Source organism: Peromyscus leucopus, chromosome 1 (assembly GCF_004664715.2).
Source record: "Peromyscus leucopus breed LL Stock chromosome 1, UCI_PerLeu_2.1, whole genome shotgun sequence".
In the NCBI taxonomy this organism is placed as follows: Eukaryota; Metazoa; Chordata; class Mammalia; order Rodentia; family Cricetidae; genus Peromyscus; species Peromyscus leucopus.
The window spans coordinates 120,011,635-120,032,381 of NC_051063.1; the positions used below are offsets into that span (position 1 = coordinate 120,011,635).

The window sequence follows — 20,747 nt, forward strand, 5'->3', positions numbered from 1 at the left end:
GAACCCGAGTCCTTGTCTCTTCCACACCCAGTGGCTGACCCAGGCCCTCCCCACTTCTGGTCTAAGACTTAGCTAGAGGAGGTAGACCTAGGCTGCAGTCATTCTAACCATTGCTTTCAATAGCTTGTGTTTTAAAAGAAATGTGTCCTCCCCCCCCCCCCCCCCCGAAAACCATTAAACTTAGTGCTAGGGAGTCATTCATATAACCCTCTTGCTATTTGAAGATGTTGGTCAAATCTTTCACATCCCTGATACTGGCAGTTCACACCTTCCTCCTTTCTCTTGTATCAGCGTATAACTTTCCCCATCTCTGCACCAGCGGCTCCTGGCCTTTTGCTTCCTGTTCTGTTGGTTTAGCTCTTGTCATTATTTTATCTCCTGCCTTTGATTTTCTTTGAGTTTAATTTACTTTTCTTTTTCTACCTTGCTGAGTTAGGAACTTACATTATTGATTTTTGACTTTTTCTCTTTTTTTAAGTCCCCATTTGGAGTTGTAAACATTCCTCTAAGCAATGACTTAGCCGGAACCCACAAGCTCCAAATGTTTTCTGCTCTCAACTATTTTCTTCTTTGACGAGTGAGTTGCTAAAGGGTGTTGCCTGATTCCCAAACAGTTAGGACCTTTCTAGCTATCTTCTTACCCCTGCTTTGTCTGCCCTCCTGCTCCCTCTTCATGTGGGGGGTCTTCAAGGTGTCTTCCCAGCAGTCCACAGGGCCAAAGGACTCACTGTTCCCACTTTTTCTCCTGCGTTGTTCCCCCCACCCCATCTGATTAAGAAGACTGGGATACAGTCCTCCGACCTCCTCTCTCCATTCCCTCTGCATGTTTTTCTTTGCCCTGTTACAGTTAACTTCCCCTGTCAGCATCCCCTTCCTGAACACGAGCCACCTCGTTAAGAGCAGGAAGACGGTGAACACCATGGGAGAGATTTATGAGGCAAGTCCTATACATTGTTCTGTGAAATACAAACTAAGGAAGGAAATGAGGGAGTTTGGAAGATTGATTGTCTGGGAGAAATCCTGACTGCCAGGCTTGTTTTTCTGCTGCATCATTGTAGTTGGATTGTTGATCTCTGACTATCATTGTGGCTTTTTATTTTTTCTGCCTGCCTTCTGTCACATTCTCATCACCTCCCTGCAAGACCTGTACTTAACACCATGTAATGATAAAGAGCATGTTAACTTTTTGTCACGTTATCTGAGAACACAGAAAGATTGCATATATACTGAGAACAGCAGCTGCTGCTATTTGTCCATAATTCATATTGTGGAAGAGGGCTTCCATTCATGGTGTCACCAAGCATGAACAAACAGGAGGGTCTTGTGATTATTCAGCCAGGAGGCTTCAAAAACACTGTGGGAATCGCATGTACCTTGGATGGCATGGAGCTGCTGGGGTCAGGATGGGCCAGAGCCATGGGGATCAGCAGTAGCTGATGTTTCCAGTTGTGACTAGAAAGAAAGATGGATGTGGGGGTGGGGGGAGCATGGCTGCCAGAGCAGGGTGGACCCTGGCTGTGCAGAGCACCGGAGGCTACCAGGCAGGAAAGACCGTGGGCTGAGAACCAGGCAGGGCAGCAAGGTATCGTAGGAATGGGAACTGCTATGAACACAGGAATAGCCCTGGCTTCTCTGGCCGCCTCTCCCCTTGAGTCTCAGAGGAATTGTTCATGATCTTGGCAGTCTCCAAATATGTTAAACCGGTGGCCAAAAGCATCTTGAGGAAATTGGATTTTCATCTCTAATCTGATTGCCATTTAATCTGCTGCCCTTTATGTGATTATTTACCATTTGCATTGCTAAACCCTGGCAGAGAGCTCTCAATTGATTTTCCTTCGTCTTGAGACTGTCTCACTTTGCAGCCCAGTCTGGACTCCAACTTGTAATCTTCCTGTCACAGCTTTCTGAGTGCTGGGTTGACAGTTGTGAGTGACCATACTTGGTCATGCTGGACTTTTTTTTAATGTTAAAAATCAGCTTTCTTCTTCAAACCAAGAAACCGAGTCGGATGGCATAGATGGGCAGTGAGAGTTCGCTTGGCAGTACGATGTAACAGCTCTTGACCGAGGTTTCCTCCCACAAAAACCTTTCAGATCCTCACAAACACCTCAAGCATAGAGCTCCCAAGTAACATCCCTCCATTCCCAAGAATGCTCCAGCAGTGAGTTTCTTTCTCCCTAAAGATAGCCAGAGACACTCAGCAGTAATGTCTCACCATCACAGATAAAAGCCCAACGGCCTTTGCAAGGGAAGCTGGAAACCAGGTCCTTGCAGATGTGGCCTATTATGCAGTCTCAGCTCCGGCTGGCTACTTGACTGCCAGCAATGTGGCCTTAGACCAGTCATGCAATGCCAAGTCTCAGTTTCCTTACCTTTACAATGGGATTGTAATATACCACTGGATCACTGGATCTCCAAGAAGAATAAATGAGAACACAGATCTAAAGTGCTTCTATAAAAATACAGCTATGCTCAACAAGAAAAGTTAATAAAAGCAAGCTACCGAATTGGAAGAATGAAGCGGTATCTGAAGAAAACAATACACATCTACAGTTTGTGTTTTTGTTTGTATTGTTTCCTTCTGTAGATGTCCAGTCTTCCAATCAGGTTGCAGGTACACAAGATGTCCCCATCCTCCAAGCTATGTATGGTGTCACCTCATTGTCAGTGGAGGCTTGCTCACAGCATGGCCACTGCTCTCCTCTGACAAGGGGACATCTCACAAGGACCAAGTCCTCCAAGACACATTCATCCTGCTCAAAGTGAGCTTGGAGCTGGGGCTGCATGGAGGAGGTAAGGACTGGACTGAGCCAGCTCAGATGATGGTAGTAAAGATTCTGGGGAAAACTTCTCAAGTCCACAGCCTGCACAATGACTCACACCAACTGTAGGGAGCGGCAAGCTACCAGCTTGGCTGTCTCAGGGAGTGATTAATCTCCCTGAAATTAATGGGCCCTTAAAGGCAGCAGTCACGGAGGCTGTGTGCACCCATAAAGCAGGATTCACTGCATCTGTAGAGATGTTTGCCGGGACAGGCAGTCCACCCCCCAACCCCACCTCCCCTGCACTGGACACCCATGGCCCTGAGAACCCACAGGCCTTGTCTATGCCTTCTAAGTGGCCAGGAATCAAGTCACCATCACAGCTCCTTGTCACCTTCTCCATCCCCATCAACAGAGGGAAATGCATCTTCAGAACAGGAGTGGTCTTGCTGGGAACAAGCTGAGTGAGCCTGAGTCATGGGGCAGATCCTCCCCAGGATCAACTGTAGTGTAATGGGAAACAGGGTCCTGGTATGTAGGGTGGGAGGCAGAAACCAAGAAACAAAGAAAACAGTTACTCATTAGAGTGCACTTGTGTGGGGAGGCTTTGGGGACACATATATGGATTATGGAAAGCTGACATTTTGGAGACTGCTCCTCTGAGATGGGAGCATTTAAGATGAAACTTTGAAAACAAATTACTTATGCGTTGTCTTAATCTAAGAAATGCATTAAGTCAGTGAGACGGTTGAGTGTGTAGAGAGTCACGGCAGGATCCGAGTCAGGGGTAGAGGGAGATGGGGCTGTGGTTTATGCACAATATGGAAAAATAAACACCACCATTCCACCCTGTGATACTTTGGAAAATTCCCAATGTCAAAATGTCCCTGTATCACATACAGCCAAGGCTGCTCCTCGGTACTCCACAGTGCACCTTTGTTCTGACCACTTCTGAACACACACTTGCTAACGTCCTTCCCTTTCTTCTTAGCTATGGCCCAAGAGGGAGCAACAGTGAGATGCTGAGAGCCATAGGCTGGGACCAGTCCTCAGGGTTTGAGAAATGGCTCTGCCCTTTGATGGCTGTGTGACTTCAGATAGATTTCATGATCTCCTGTGCTACTCAGCCAGGGCTTTTCCTCTGTTCTCAACTGCTCTTAGATTTCAACTGGAGGAAAGGAAAAAACCTCCTGAACTGGCTGAGCTCAGCTACACAGATAGAGAGCCAGTGTGTGGTACCTCTCTGAGCTCAGCTAAACAGATAGAGAGCCAGTGTGTGGGACTCCTCACAATTGGGTGCTAGCAAGGACCTGGAAGGTTCCCAAGACCCACAAGCCTAGGGAACAAATTTCTTCCTCTTAGTATGCAAGGCACCACTTAAGGAAAACTGTGGAAAGTGTACAGGAGAGGTGTATCCCAAGCCAAGGGCCATAGTGCACCTGGGCCTTGGAGAAGTTACTGCTCAGGATGCTGGCTTCTTTGGTTCAGCATCACATAAGAAACTTACCCTAAATCACACTCATTTACATAACCTAGTTGTGGGTTTGACTGACTGGGGCAGAAGGCATGCTGGGAGTGGCCTCACAAGACTGTGGAAAGCTTCAGGGGAAATCAAGTCCCAATTTCCATTTTCAGCCTGACCTCTCTCCTAAGGAGGCTCAACAGCTGAAGGTCTTCACTAGGGTGTTCCCAGATATTCTCCTGGCACCAAAAAGTCCTCACTGTGTGGTCAAGACAAGGAACCTTTTCTGGCCTTCTTACCATGACATAGCTGTCCCATTTCCTCTCCTCAACTGGCTCATGTGTGGCTCTGTTCCTTGCCAACTGGGCACTCTGGAGCACATCCTTTATCTCCTTCGAACCTCAGCTTGCTTTTCTGAAAAATGGAACACACAGTAATGTGCTCAAGAGGTGGAGGAAGCCAGGCTGATGCTTATGGGGCCAGTAACTGTGTACCTGGCTCAGAGTGAACACAGCCCTGCACACTCAGGCAGCAGCCCACTTTTGGCTGGGAGCTGTCCAGAATTCCACAGGTTCAGATTGTTACACAACATGCCCCGTAAGAGCATGCATGCTCAATGGTGTAGCATAGAGAGCTCCCTGGGGAATGCTCCCTGAGTAGGGAATCAGTTAGATCATGCCCTCTGCAATGGGGATTCCCAAAACATGGTAATACGATAGGGGATGGCCGGCAACCCATGGCCAAATCTGCTTTACAGTCCAGAAGGTAGGAACAACTTCTGCTTTATTTATTTATTTATTTATTTATTTATTTATTTATTTATTTATTTATTTTGGTTTTTTGAGACAGGGTTTGCCTGTGTAGCTTTGCGCCTTTCCTGGAACTCACTTGGTAGCACAGGCTGGCCTTGAACTCACAGAGATCCACCTGCCTCTGCCTCCCGAGTGCTGGGATTAAAGGTGTGCACCACCATTGCCCGGAAACTTCTGCATTTAAAATGGTTAGAAACCATTAAAAAATGAAATCCATGAAAGGTATGAATATTACAAAATTCCATTTCTATGTCCATAGGTGGTTGGGTACAGCCATACATCTTGACCCACAAGTGTCTATGGCTGCTCTTTCAACCACTGAGTAGCTGTGAAAGACTAAAGGGGCAAGAGGTTTTGCAGCATTTCCATTCTGCCCCCTTACAAAACACTATGCTGATTCCTCCCATGGGTTCTGAGAGATCCAATTTAGCTGTTTTACAATAAGCATTTCCTAAGTGAGTGAGCACATCGTTCTTGTCTTCCGAGCCATAAGTTGGCATTCTGAGCAGAGAGGGATGCCAGGAAAGGTTACCGAGGGACCTCCCTCATCTCTCACTTACCCTCATCACCTCTGCCTCTGAGCCCTGTGCTCCGCCTTCTGGATCTGCCCTACTCAGCTTCTATGTTCCAGGTCTCCCCTGAGCCCAGCGTCCTCTGTACCCGGGTTTCCTCTCTTCTCCTACCCACTTCATTATCCTATGTCCACTACCAGACAAAATATCTCAAGAGGCAGCATTATCAGCAGCTTTCTTCACAGAGCCCAGTCCGAGACTCTCTGGCTGAGCCTTCTAACACCTGTCTGTGTGAAGCCCACAGCAGGTCACTGCCCTGGCCCACTTTCCTGAGCATGCTGGACCCTCTTCATATCAGTCTTTATGTACCTGGGCTATCCATCCTCAGGCCAGCTAGAGTCTGCAGACCTGGCTTTGTTTCCCCTTTCCTTCCGAAGCCTTCCTTTAGAGGTACATTTACTATTAGGGTAGTGGAGCTTAAGATCCAACCTCCCTACTTGCATGAGCTGCTTCTAAGGTCTGAGAAGGCACACACTGAAAGAGTATCTTTACATTGTGCCCCATTTTAGCAAAATTTCCAGAAGTTAGATCCAGTGGCTGCAAATGGATGAGAACCACAGCCTTGTGCCAGCACTCTGACTCTGGGCTCCTACCTGCAGATCCTTGAGAATCTACAGTGTTTGGGTAGATCAGGGTATGGAGAAGTTGAGTTGGGGCTGCACTTCATGTCGCTTTAGAGCCACATATTTGTATAGTTCAAGATGACCTTTGCATAATGAACTCACACGTAGCAAGGTTACAAAGGGTATTTGATGGCAAGGAGGATTTTGAGCCCTGGCTTTTCTGCTAATTAACTGTTTTGGAAACACATTTTCTTTGCTGTTGTATGCTCAGCAACTTATCGACAGCCCTGCTTCTTTAATTAAAGACAGGCTAGTTTGTGTTTAGAGGCCTGCCAGTGTCTAATGCTGTTTTCCACCCTTCACCTGTTCCCATGTGTTTCCTCCCCCCCTTGCATCCGCCATGCTTGCTGGGCTGCCCCGTGTGGACTTGCCACATCCTCCCACTCTCTTCCCTTGAGCTGAAGTGGCTCAATCAGCTGTGAAACTCTTATTAACTTTGTGTTTATTTGACATGAAATACTGACTCTCAGGAAGACAAGAGGCAGTTCACCCAGTCTCACAGTAGTGTGGACATCGAAGAGGACTGGCTAATGAAGGCCATCAATTCACAGAGTCATTAAGATTGATGGTGCCTGAGAAAATTGGAAATGCCTAAAAAGCTTACAGCCTGGTCATGAAAGAATATTGTCAGGGGTTTCTTCATGGCATTGTGAGGTATGAATTTAATTTTTTCTGAGCTAAGCCAATAAAGTATGATCACCTATGCTGGAAGACTGGCACTTTTTATATTTTCTATAGAAACAATTATATAAAAGTAATTAAATTATAAATAGAAGATCAAAGATCAGCCAAAGCATGTTTTTAAATGCCATGGAAGTGAAGTGTATGGCTAGTTATGTTAATAGAGCATGAGGGTCTGAAAATATCATGGAAGTCGACTCAACAGTTGACTGTTTAAAGCAGATCCTTAGGTGATGGCTAAGAGTGTGCATTGCTTTTATAGAGGACTCAAGCTCAGTTCCCAGAGCCTACATCAGGCAGCTCACAACCATCTGTAACTCCAGTTCCAGGAGATGTGAAACCCTCTTCTGGATTCCACAGACCCCCACATGTAGGTGTGTGTGTGTGTGCGCGCACACACACACACACACACACACACACACACACACACACACACACACATAATGAAACATTAAAAATGGTGTTCATTTTCCATAGATTGTGTTGTGACTATTCATTTTCATAGATATTCTTTTCCTTTTACAAAAAAGGATAAAAATAAGTCATTTTATTATTTATAATTTGCTGTGACTTTTCTCATTCCGAATGTGTGCTTTTTAAGTTACTTTTGTTTTGTTATTACAAAGGACATCCCAGGTTGCATAACCTTCAGGAGCCATAAACCCTACATCTGCCTCTGTCCTTTGTGTCTAAGAGAGATCAGGTCTCTCGCTCCATTCCCCCCCCCCCCCGTTTTTTTTTTCTCTCTCTCTCCCTTCCTCTCCCTCTCCCATCTCTCATTTGCCTGTCTTAATCAGCATACCGTTTGGGGACATGGCTCCCATCTGCTATGAAACTGCTATGCACCAATGCCCTGCTTGTTCAGTTGCATACTCATCTCATTACTGCTGGTGGCTCCACCCTCTCCCCAACCCCCAGCTCTTAGCTGCTGTGTCAATTCCAATTCATCCTGTAAAGTTGAGTCTCTCCCATCTGGAAGTCCTGAGAACTTTCCATACATGCTGTTAAGGGGAACAGGATCTTAGCAGCTAATTTGTCTCACTGATTCATTGATAAGCACTCTTGAAGATGCATCTGCTTATTGGAGACACTCTGTACAAGATACAAATGTACAAGAGCAAATGCCACTTAAAGTGAAAATAAACCCAGTGACTAAAGGCACACACAGCAGTTACTGTCACCTGGAGATAGCAGGGCAGTAGTGTGACTCTCCTTTCAGGCTCTTGGGTCTCTAGGGGCCTAGAGCTTCCCCTGGACAAGCTTGGCTTCTCTTGTCTTCTCATATTGTTCTGTCAAGCCCTGAAGTAGTCCATCAGGGACCCACATCCTACAGAGACACACTAGACACTCCCAAAGATGCTGAAACTCTGACAATATGGTTGTGGATCTGGCAACCTTAAATCTGGCTGTGAGCTCTGTACTTCATCTCCTGTACACTGTTCTCACTAGGCCTTTTGAGAGAAGACTTAGGAGGAGAGCTGTGCGGCCCTCATGCGGAGAGAGATGGAGGCCAGTACCAGCTACCAAGGATTAGGAGATGGAGTTAGGGCTGAAAGTGCCTGTCGGGTGACTGATAACCTTGGCCCCTCCCCAGAGTCAGGACCAGAGGAACCCCAGAAGGGCATCATCGGAGGAGGCTTCCCACTAAGGAGTGAGCCCCCTCTGTAAGAGTGAGTGCGGTTTGGACAGGAGGAGGTGGAAGAAGCCATCCCAATTTTCTACATCCAGATTTCCTAAGAGCAGTGTGCCTCTAGGTGTGAAGATCTGCCTTGCCTCTCCCCCCTCCTCCCTTCCCCACCTTCTCTTCTCGCATACTATTCTCTATTCCCCTAAATCCTTAAACACAATATGGGTTTTCCCACTTTTATGTCTTGCTCAACAGACCCTTCTGGCTGAAGACCTCAGGAAATATTTATTAGCGGAAGCCGGAATGGAAGGCTCCCTTTTGGGTTACTTATGATCAAATATGTAAAGGCATTGGCAGCTGTGAGGACAGGGAGCTGCACTTTGTCCTCTCCGCTTTGGTATTAACGGGTTCTTGTAACTATTCAAGCTGAGGACAGTAGCCATTCTGCCTTCCACCCTGCCCATACAGCAGAGCTGAGCAGGCTACAGAGTCCCAGGTGCCCATTGGTGCTGGTGCTGGGTGTACATGTCTGGAAGGAGAGCTTGTGGTTGGCTTTACCTCTCTACCCATAACACCACAATGAGAACACACTGTTAGCCAAAGCCGTGAGTTCTCATGGTCAGTGCATTCTGAATACCACAAGGCCAAGCCTCCTCCAGGAAATCTGTCTAAAGCAGATTGGAGAAGGAGGAGCAGAAATGTCAAAGTCATTGTCTTTTCTTCCCACAAGTAAGGAAGACAGATGCGCAGAATGATAGCATGTCCTTTCTCCTGCCAGGCTCCCCTATTGGAAACACTATTACTATGTGCTGGCTGGCTTTGTGTGTCAACTTGACACAAGCTAAAATCATCAGAGAGGAAGAAGCCTCCATGAGATCTAGCTGTAAGACATTTTCTCAATTAGTGTTCAGTGTAGGAGAGTCCAGCCCATGGTGGATGGTGCCATCCCTGGGTTGGTAGTCCTAGGTTCTATAAGAAATCAAGCTGAGCAAGCCATGATGAGAAAGCCAGTAAGCAGCACCCCTCCATGGCCTCTGCATCAGCGCCTGCCTCCAGGATCTTGCTCTGTTTGAGCTCCTGTCCTGACTTCCTTCAGTGATGAATAGCAATGTGAAAATATAAGCCAAGTAAGCCCCTTTCTCTGCAACCTGCTTTTTGATCACAATGTTTCACTGCAGTAATTGAAACTTTAAGACAGTCCATACCCCACGTTTTCATTCCAGCATCACCCTGGTGAGGTGGGCAGGGCAGGAAAGAGAAAATGGAGGCTCACAGGGGCTGGTCACTGCGTCTATTCGTGTTTCATGCTGTGCAGGCTGTGAAGACCTGGGGCATCTATAGAGACAGGGGATGCACCTGTACCTGCATGATGGCAGCTCTGAGAGACTGTCTGAAAGGAGTTTCTGCACCCCAGATGTCCTTCATTGTGCTTTCAGGATTTGGTAGCAATTTAGAATCTCTGAAGTCTGCAGCAGCTCCTGGTCCACAGTGGGGAAGAGGGTCCAGTGAGCTGGGGCAGTAAGATTTTTGTTTCTTTCTTTTTTCCCCTTCCTGGTGCTGTGCATTGAACCCAGGCCTTGAGCATGCTATACAATCATTCTACAACTGAGCTATACTCTCAGTCCTCAGTTTTAAAGGGAGGCTGGGTCTTGCTATACAGTTTAGACTGGCTTTGAACTTGATAAGTATCCCAGGCTGGCCTTTAACTATATATTTTCTCCACCTTTACCTCTGAAGTGTTGCAAATATAGCCATGCACCATATCTGTCTGAGAACAGAGATTAATAGAGAGGCCTCAGGGTTTTGGACACTGAGGCAAGAGTGAGAAGCCAACCTAAAGCTCCAGCTGAGTCTCCATCCACCAGAACGGTTCCGGTTTGTCTCTGTATTGGGGTATCCACAAGTTCAAAAGTCTGCAGCCACGGTAGCTCACTAATCAATTTCCACAGCCAAAGGCCACAACATGGTGGCTGTCATGTTGATCTGAACAGTTTTATGATGTTTTCATTTGAAGGCGCTGACCACTGGAAGATTTCGCATGAAACTTGTTGCTTTGGGAAGACGGCCTGGCTATGCTGGGGCTGCAGTTGGGAGCAGCCACACAAAGCTGAAGCTGAGTCACCAGCACCCTTCAGACTGCCTGTGGGCCTGTGCTCCAGGGTCATCCATTCCCTGTCCCTTAGACCCATCTGCTTCAGTTATGGCACCTGCCCGGCTTCCGCAGACATCTTATTTTGCCAGCCCATGAATGTGTGGATTTTAAGGAGCAAGCTTGGGATGAGAGCCTTCAAGCTTTGCTCTTCTGAGAGCACAGGAACCTTGGATTCATAAGAGATTTATTGGACAGCCACATGAGCTGTGGCTTCCACCTGACACTTGTGAGAGTCCCCTTGGCTCAGGAAGGTGATGCCAAGTATACCTGCCATTTTCCCCTGACCTGACACCCAGAACAGATGCCAGTCAGTACTGCCAGCAAGGCCTGGCTGTGGGGAAGGGGCTCCAGGGACTCCTGTGTAGCCTACAGCATGGGAGATGCTATAAACCACTCGAGGTTGGCAAACTGATGTTATGTCCCCTGAGCCTGGGGTTCAAGGTACACATCAGATGATGGCTATTTCAATATGTACCAGGGCATCTGGGGATTCCATCTGCCAACAGTCACCTAGGTATGATCTCTGAGATAAGGTGAAGAACTCTAGAAGGAGAGTATGGGTGGCCATTTGGGGTGAGTGGTGAGAGGTGGGGTTGAGTCCTGCTGTGGCCGTGTCTTTCATGGGCTGGTACACGCAAGATGCACACATGCCTTATACAAGTGGCCAGAGTTACCCTCCAGGGCTAATAATGGGGGTAACACAGTAGGGATCTTTGCCGTTCTCATCTTCCTTATCTGCCTACCTACAAAATTTAGATGCAAAGCCCCTCCCCTTGTGCTGTTGACACTGTCCTGTATTGGGCTGGGGGGTGGGGCCTGGGCCCACCCATCCATCATCCACCAGTGAGTCTTCTCAAGCCTTTTCATGAACATTGTGACACTCCATGTCTGATTGACAGCCTGGGGGAGTAGGTAAGCACCATGAGTGTTTTGTCTATGTAGAAAGAGCTGTTTGCCAGTGGTCAGGGCAGAGTAGGGGCTGGTAGAGGATCCTGGCACTTAGGAACCATGCAGAGGGTAAAGGAGTATGACTTTGCCAAGGTTCCCCCATGTCTGGATCCAGCTACCTGATCCTCATTCATCTCTATTTCCACCTCCTAGTCACTAAGGGTGTGAGAGATGGAAAGATCAATCCGGCGTCTACTCATTACCTTTCACTGTTGGGAGTCCTTGAAAATGTCTGTCTGGTTTTGGATGAACATAAAGCAGTTGTGCCCAGCCTCTGCCAATGCCTTCTTCCTTCTGAGCCCAGCAAGCAAGCCTCTGAGGCACAGATGAGGCCAGTGAATGTATGAATGTATGTAACATCTGGACTCAAGGCAGTGAGGGTTGCATAGCCTCAGAATTAGGAGCTGAAGTGATCCTCACAGTATTCTTGACACAACAAACCCAGATTGGCTGAAGGAGGCTGGGTCAGTAGCCACTGTAAGTCACTGGTCAGGCAAATCTAGGAGACTGCTCATGTGCGCAGGAGTTGGAGAGGTCTTAGTTTCCGGAATAGTAAAGTACCACCCTACTGACAATCTGGTGATAGCTTTTCTGTTGTTCTGACCAAATCAAATGCATGGGACCAGGATTTGGATAGTCCTGGAAGCAGGCATAAGTTCAACCTAGATGCCACTCTCTGAGGTTGGAGCCAAGGAAACTCAAATGACTAGAAGTTGCTCTCTGAGAAGTCTCCTGGCAATGCTGTTGCCATGGGTCCCAAAACCTGTCAGTTGGATCTTTCCCAAAGGGAAGGGAAAGTTCAGCACCTCCCAAGTCAGCCAGACACCTCATACTTTATCAAGACCCTCACGTGGTGTTCCATCAGTGTACCAGAAGCCTCCACCTAACTTGAAACAAATATCAGGGTGGGCAATGGAGACAGAGCCAGGTCTTGGGTTTTAAGAAAGGGTCCCACCATTAATTAGCACCTGGACTTGAGGGACTCCTTTTATATGTTTGGCTTCAGATCTCAGGATGCTCATAGCCGATGACCAGAGTGCCCACCTCCTAAAGTCAGGATGACAGTGCAGGCATGGGGACACTGTGGGCAGAACCCACCAGAGATGATCCGTCCTGCCAGTGGTCATCAAACTACCCCCAGGGGAGAGCCTCTGTCACCCTGCTGTACCACAACACCATGGCCTCTCTACTCTGTTCCCAGACAGTCCCACCAGGCCTGTTGCCCTTGACAATCTGTTTATCTCAAGTCTGAAATAGGTGTAGTTTCCAGAGAAGTTGTCCTGGTTATTTATTTTTTAAAAAATAGTAACCATCATTACTTTGATCATGAATCTGGGAGGTGACTGGACTCTGCTGCAGGTGATTATGTGTGTTTTGTCATTTAGCGGTTGAGGTTGGGGTCCTGGAGAAGGCCCTTTACTCACAGTTCCAGTACCTGGCCTGGGGAGATTCACAGCTGGCGTCCTTCAGGTATCACTTTCCCTATGTGGTCCCACATGGCGGCTTCAGGGTAGTAGATATGGCCGATCAAAGGTCATAGAGTGAGTGTCCCTAGAGAGACCAGCAAAAAGGGGCATGGCCTTTGCCTCCTCGGCCCTGAAAGTCACCTAGCATCACTTTCCTTTTGCCTATTGAAGCCGCCTCAAGGCTGCTCAGTATCTGGGGGAGGGGGATAGACCCTTCTACCTCATGGTGAGGGACTGCAAAGAAGCCACACTGAGCTTAGTCCTTTCCACCCCTGCTGTTTCCACCTAAAACACTATGCCTGGCTCTGTGGCCCATATCCCACATCCTGCATAGAACCTTCTTCAGGGCTGGGCCTGACCATGCCTCACGTTGTTACAGGACACATGGGTCTCAGCACTTAGGAACACAGTTTACTCTGCTTCCTTTACACATAACCCAACCGTATTATTATTTTTTAAATACAAAAACATCACAAAGATACCAAAAGCAAAAAGTGGAGGAAATGCTGAGATACTGGTCATGGGTCTGGGATTACAGGTGGTCATTTCCTCTTTTTACAGTCTCTAGAATATTTTGAAAGCACCACATCTTGTATGACACCAAAAAAATTTCCAGAAAGTATTCTAGTGGGGAACTGATTATGTACTTAGTGATAGAGTACACATTTAAACTTACAAGATTCTGGGCTCACCCCAGGATCATAACCAAATCCCAACTGCCAAAAAAGTGTAACTGGCAAATGCTTACTATGTGAATCCACGGAACTCAGCTACTCAAATTCTTGTTCACCCAAATGAGCACGTTGTCTATCCTTCCAAAATTCATTTTCTATAAAGATGAGATACACACACACACACACACACACACACACACACACACACACACACACCAGTCCTAAAATGAAGACAGACTCCCCACTTCTATGCTGAAATTGGAGCAATCCTGGGCTTTTGCTACACAGTAGCAACCGTTAAAAAAGACAGTATCATCAAAGCTGGAAGCCCCGTGGTTTCTCTCCAGATCCAGGTCTTGTCTTTGTCCTGTGATTTTTCTAGGCAGGAGCAGTAAAGACTGGGGCTGCATCAGCTGGACTGAGAAGCTCTGGGTCCCGGCACAGCTGACAACTGATGGTGTCATGACTTTTGTGGAAAGCAGAAAATTAACAAATGCCGTTTCAAAGACCGCTGTGGGAGCTAATGTGCATGCGTGCATTTAGAAGGGGAGACAGGGCACTTGATTTTTTTCTGTCCAGATGTTGAGTGGTAGAATCGGGATATACGGAGCTTAGGTCAAGCTGGTGTGAAACCCTGATGTATGTGCTCAAGTTGGGTCAGTGACTCTCATACTTGACTCTAACGGTCTATCAGATTGTTAAAAATGTGCATTACTGCTTCTATGCCAGGAAGTTCTGGTCTAGAGGATTGGGATTGGGCTCCTCACTGTATTGTACACTGAGCCTTCTGGGTGATTCTTTGGGCACCACTCTCCTGCCTTCAGCATGTTAGGATGTACTCTCACAATCATGTTAGTTTGCCAAACACATTTCCCTGGGCATGGTGCTGGGTTAGCCACATATTGTCCTCTATAAGCTTCTCTTAAAGCTTAGGAGACCATGCTCCTACCTCCATTTTATCTGGGGAGAAAAGGGTGCTCAGAGCAGCAGGGGGATGTGGAGTTAGGAATTGAAGCCACAGCAAGAGAGTTTGACCATAGAGGCTCCTGTGCGTCTCCATGATAATTACTCCCACGGTTCTGAAATTGGTCAATATGCTAAGTTGGGTCTTGACAACTAGATCTTTCCTCTTTCCATCTTTACCCCATGTTACAACAGTGCCCATGTAGGAAGCTCTCTTAGACCCACCCTTATTCACGCACAACTGGAACTTCTGAGGGACCTCTAAGAAGCATGCTTCATCTCTTTTGGAAGAATCAAAGGGTTAAGTTAGGGTTAAGGCTTTGACTGCTTGTTTCTAAAGGAGGCAAAAGTCACCTCCTTAGCATCACAGATTGGAATGCCCCCCCCCCAAATTGTGAAGTACAAGGGTCCTGGGGATAGTTGGAGAGTAGCAGTACTCAAATCCTCCCTCTCCACAATAGTGTAAAAATCCTCTCTCTCTCTCTCTCTCTCTCTCTCTCTCTCTCTCTCTCTCTCTCTCTCTCTCTCTCTCTCAGATGAAATCCCAGAAATCAGGGGAGCTGCTGAAGAAGAAAATGAATTCTCAGAGTGCTGGATTTCAGAGGGCATGTATATTGATTAACAATAATGTCCTTGTTCACTTGAAGATGTGGCCGCCGGGGAGAGCACGGTTTTCTTTGCTCTGCTTGCTAAAAGTGGCAGCTTCCCTCCATTCTTCCGCAGAGCTGAGAATGAATATGTTAATATTGTAACTGGGACACAGGGAAGGGGACATAGGCTTTGCTGGCGACTGAACAATTCTGCTATAGGGTTGATGCCAGTGGAACGGAACTCCCTTCCTGGGAGTTGGGCCCAGAATATCTATTTGTCAAATCAATTGGCCCAGTGAAGACAAGAGCCCCTCTGAGACTTCAGTTAATAAGAGAGGGCAACAATGTTTACCAGGAGTGGGGTCATCTTGGAAGAGGAAGGCCATGCTGCTAATGAGGGTCTGGCTGGCAGGACCACCTAGCCCTTCAGAGATCCAGAGGTCCCTGTTCTTATGCATGAAGCCTCCTTGTGATGCCAGCATGCAGTCTGCCTCCTCAGAAGTGCAAACATTGGGAACCTGAAGTCTCATTCTCTCTGATGTCTTAGCCGTGTAAGTCATACGTAATTTAAAGCAGCCCAGGGTAGACACAGACACATCCCCATCAAGCCGAGCAGAAGAGCATCAAATAACCTAGAACGGATGTGTCTGTCTGTGGACACTTGGGACATGGTGGACTGCAGAGGGGCAGATTTTGTAGGATGCTCATTTGGCTTGGGAGAGGTGAGGATGTCAGGAAGGAAGGGCAAACCCTTTCAGAAATTTCACTTTCATATTGTTCCCCTAGCATAAAACCCCTCCCTGCTTCCCATCAGCCATGGCACCCCCCTAGGGATCATTTCTCGAGTCAATTCTAAGTAACTCTTGAGGAGGATGCCAAGGGCTTATTCAGCACCATGATCAATTAGCAATGTCTGCTCTGGGCAAATGGAGGTGTGGCAAGCACAATCCATTTATTTACAGTCTTCTAGAACACAAGACGTTCCACTTGAGCCAAGAAGAACCTGCTTTGTCAGAAAGAAAGAGGGGTGTGTGGTGATTCCATGCAGTATTAGGTCACTTGTCAGCTGTCGATCTTCAGATGACAAACACATCCCATTATGGCCACAGAGCATGAAAGTTCACATCCATGGAAAGGACAATGCACTTCGTTCACCTTATCTGTTCCAGCCTGGGCTGCAGGAGCAGCAGCACAATTCTGACCTGTTCCAACCTCCCATCGTTCTGTCCCAAGGGCAGGGATGAAGTCCTTGGATTCTAATGGGGCCAGCACTAGGAGTCAAATCTTTTAGAGACAGAATACGAAATTCCCCCAAAGGTCGGAGTGAAAACTCTCCATGAAAGCGAAATGCTGTTGAGGCCATTTTCGGACCATCCAGGGTCACATCTCCTGTCACTAGTAGGTTTCAGTAGAGACAGCTGAGAGGTTCAAGTCTAAGTGACTAGGTGCCCTTCCTTTTCATTACTCTGCCTGGGCCTGTCCTTGCCACGTGAGCGGTAAACACTTGAAAGTCTCTATAAATATGTAGCTATTATGAGTCACTTAAAAAGCAAAACAAAAGAATAGACTTTAAAAAAATCCCAAGAAGTCTTGAGTGCCAAGGTTGGGGCTAGACCCTGAGGAGAGGGCCAAGGAGATACTTGTTCTGCTCTTAGTCCGGGACCTGGGGTGCCCTGTCCAGCATTGCTCCAGGAATGGACCTGACTGGGTTGGCAAGGGAATGAAGAAAAGAAAGACAGGCAGACACAGAGACAGAAAATGGGGATCATGGTGGAGGTGGTCAAAGCTCTCTGCTGGAGACACTGCAGCACTACAGAAGTACAGCGTGTTCATGCCATAGAGCAGAACAAGGAGGCGGGGTGTATGGTATACGATTGGATCAAGAAGACAGGTTTAACTAATCTTGGTAGGAGCCGTCTCTGTAGAGCAGTCTTCGGGCTATAAATACCAAGGCTGGGCAGGGCAGCGGAGAAGCTATGGTGGACATTTTCCTGCACCCCTATTTTTCTGCACCCCCTAGCAGCATCTACACATGGATCAGAGGAAAGCTTTGCCTTATTCCTTATGAGTCTCTCCCTGGTAGCTGGAAGCTTTCACTTTTCTCACGGGTCTGATACCCTACCCATGTCAACATCACATACATACTCAGGGATTCACTCACTCCGGGCTTCCTCTACTCTCCACACCGGGGTGAGGTTCAAAAGCAGTCCTGGGCAAGCAACCAGGCAGGATACCATGAGAGGGGATGCAGTCCAAGTTTACATGAGCCTCGAGAGGATGCTCATTTGTGTAGAGTCTCTGTGAGCTATAGGGGCCTCTTCTCAATCTGGGGGGATTCTGGGAGTAGGTATCCCAACCTTAGTTCTTCTAGTCAGTGATGCCATTTTCCTCCATTTCTTCTAGGAATGAATTTCACAAGGACACTTTATCTGCACAGGCTTGAAGCATTGTAATCAAGGGAACACATCAAGGCACCCTTCAGGGAATGTCTAGCTACAGAAGTCTGTGTTCAAGGACATGCCACGGTGATCTGTTGACCACCATCGTCCATTGTGAAAGCAGAGGAGCAGACTGTGGGAGGGACCAGCTAGGAAGGACTGGTTCCAAGCATTGTGTGTTAAACACCTGCTGTGTACTGGACTTATTCACATAAATCACCAGTTCCAGTTCCAGTTCCCACATTTCCCCAGTAAGGATGACAATATTTCCGTAGTCTATAAATATAGAAACTGAGTCCTAGAGGCAGAGAGCAGCTTTCAGGGGATAATGGGTAAGTCACAGCCAGTAACAAAGGGGCCCATCCATAGGTTCCAAACAGAAAAAGCTCTTGCAATTGAGTCTTCAGAAAGTGGAACTGGTTATCACCACTAAGTGTACCTTCATGATTTTGAGTACTGACACTCAGAGTTGTCTTTTGTTTTGTTTTTCTTTTCCATAACCTACTTCACGCAATGAGTACAGTTCAGGAAAGAAGGGTGTCATTTTCAAAATCAGGCATGCCAGTTTGGAACCTAAGTTTTCTTATCCTCGATCAACCTTCATTAATTGAGGTAGCACCTTTAATCATCAGTTTCCTCGTCAGAAAATGGAGATAAAAATCTGACACTGAGGGCCGGAGAGATGGATCAGTTGGTAAAGTGTCTGCTCATAGCGTAAGAACCCATAGGAGAGCTGCTGGGTGCAGTGGCTCATGCCTGTAATCCTAGTAAGTAAGGCAGAGGCAGGAGTATCTCTGGGCTTTACTGGCCATCTCGTCTAGAGGAATCAGTGAGCTCCAGGTTTAGTGAGAGATCCTGTTCTAATAAACGAGGTGAAGAGAGGGTGAGGAAAACACCTGATGTAGAGTTCTGGACTCTACATGCACTCCACCATGTATATGCCCACCTGTACACATATGGACACACACACATATGCTACACTACTCATATACAGACATAAAATATGATTGTGAAAGTTACATGAATGCATATACAAAATACTTAGTGTGTGGCAAGTGTTTAGTAAGTGCAACACTTAGTATTGATTATCCTAGGGATTCACAAATAAGAGAACCCGAAAGGTCATTTGCTTAAGGTCATGTGATTAGTTACAGAGCCCAAACAAAACTCTGACCAATCTCTCTTATACTCACACCTATGAGCTTTCTCCCCTAGGGGCCCAGGATGACTGATTTTCACAACACCCACTCTGAGTCAGCAGGGAACACAGATTCCCAACAGCCAACCCTCTGATGGGAGGAGGCAAGTATGGCACATTAGGAATATTTTCTTTCAAAGCAAATACTCAAAAAAAAAAAAAAAATCACTTCCAAGAAGAAACTTCAGTCACCTAAAACACTCACAGACATGGAGTAATTCCAGAGCCTTCAGTGCCCACATCCAGAGCCATTATGCCTTTTTTTCACATTTGAACTTATTAGAAGCATTAACCTCAGAGACTTGGAACCCTGTCAGGTCCATAAACATTGCTCCTTCTACTGTGGCCAGGCAGGATAATGGAAGGACATTTTCCTTGATGTCATTTCAGTTTCCATTTAGGTCTTGGAAATGGTGTTGAATTTGAGCCACACCATACGTTGATCGCCACAGGGCTGCTGATTTTGAGGCTGTGCTGTGATATTGTGCCCGCACAGTGTAAATATTTGTCAAATAAAGATTAACTAGTGAGGCAGTATATTCAGAATGACTGCATCTTTCATTAACTGGGTAAGGAAACAGGCTGGAAAGATACACATTCACTAAATCAGTTTGTAAGCAGCCATTGGATTTCTAGTTAATTTTTTTTCCAGGCACATACATGGGTGCTTTTCACCAATATATCCCCTTTCCACCCTAACCTTGCTTATTGCAGACTTATGTTTGTCCTTTAACAGCCTGAGAGTTGCTATGATTTTCCACATGCAGGTGAATTTAGAAACATATCTCATGCATTCATTTTCTGCACTTTGCTCAGAAATAATAAATGGCATTACTGGAAAAGTGATTAGGGAATCAACTCCCTGGAACCAGAGTATCTTAATGCAATGGCACAGAGAATAAATGAATAGTTTACTCACAGTTCCTGGTTGGAGTAAATGCAAGGCCATTTGCTTCAGGGTACTTCCCCTAAAGAGAGGGGTTTTTCAACCACCCCCCCCATGTATTCTGAAAGTTGGTGCAATATCATACCATGAACTACCTCCAAAAATATAACCTTAACCAAAGTCCAAATTACAAATCACACCCAAAGGATTGGTATTTGGCTTTATGATCATCTAAACCTACTTTGCAGAAGACCATGAATTGTGACGAATCAGATTATTACAGCCCTGCTCAGGAAGCAGCTTGCTGAAGCTGAGGGAAACCTAGGGGCTGTGATGCTGGACGCAGGATTCACTAGACAACATACTTTGAGGGAAATAGCAAGGTTGCATGTGTTTGTGGTGTCAGGCTGGAAGGTTAGATTCCCTGGCTGGGATTTGGAAGACCAGGGAAATCTCAGAGCAGATTGGCAGAACCCCCAAGCTGACGCAGAAGTGGTTACAAGGAGCCTCTCCCAGGAAGGCATCAGGGAGGCTGGGTGAGGCTTCTTTTCTGGGTACACAGCCACGTTTTGACAGATCAGTATGACACTAGGACCCCAGGGTGCATCCAGTGAGAAGATGCATAGACTTGGACTGAGAGTTCCCATTCCAGAACTTCCCCCGTGGGCAATCAAGACACTTATCAAATTTAGCACCATAACACACTTTTCACAGCATCACATGAACCATTCTCCACTGACATGGGGGAAAACATTGAAAACTTGAATTAGGCTTCTTACACAGATCAGGACAAAAACCCTACTGAAACTTGACATTTCTTTATAAAGACTGCCACTTACAGAAGTTTCCCCAGAAGTCCCATCAATCATGACCTTCATCAACTACACTGATGA

General features: G+C 46.7%; 1 protein-coding gene across 3 annotated transcripts in view; it reads right to left on the bottom strand.

Moving 5' to 3' along the window:
* The window catches only part of Ctxnd1 (cortexin domain containing 1), a 50,617-nt gene that overhangs the window by 28,784 nt on the left and 1,086 nt on the right, over positions 1-20,747 (bottom strand). The window lies entirely within an intron of this gene.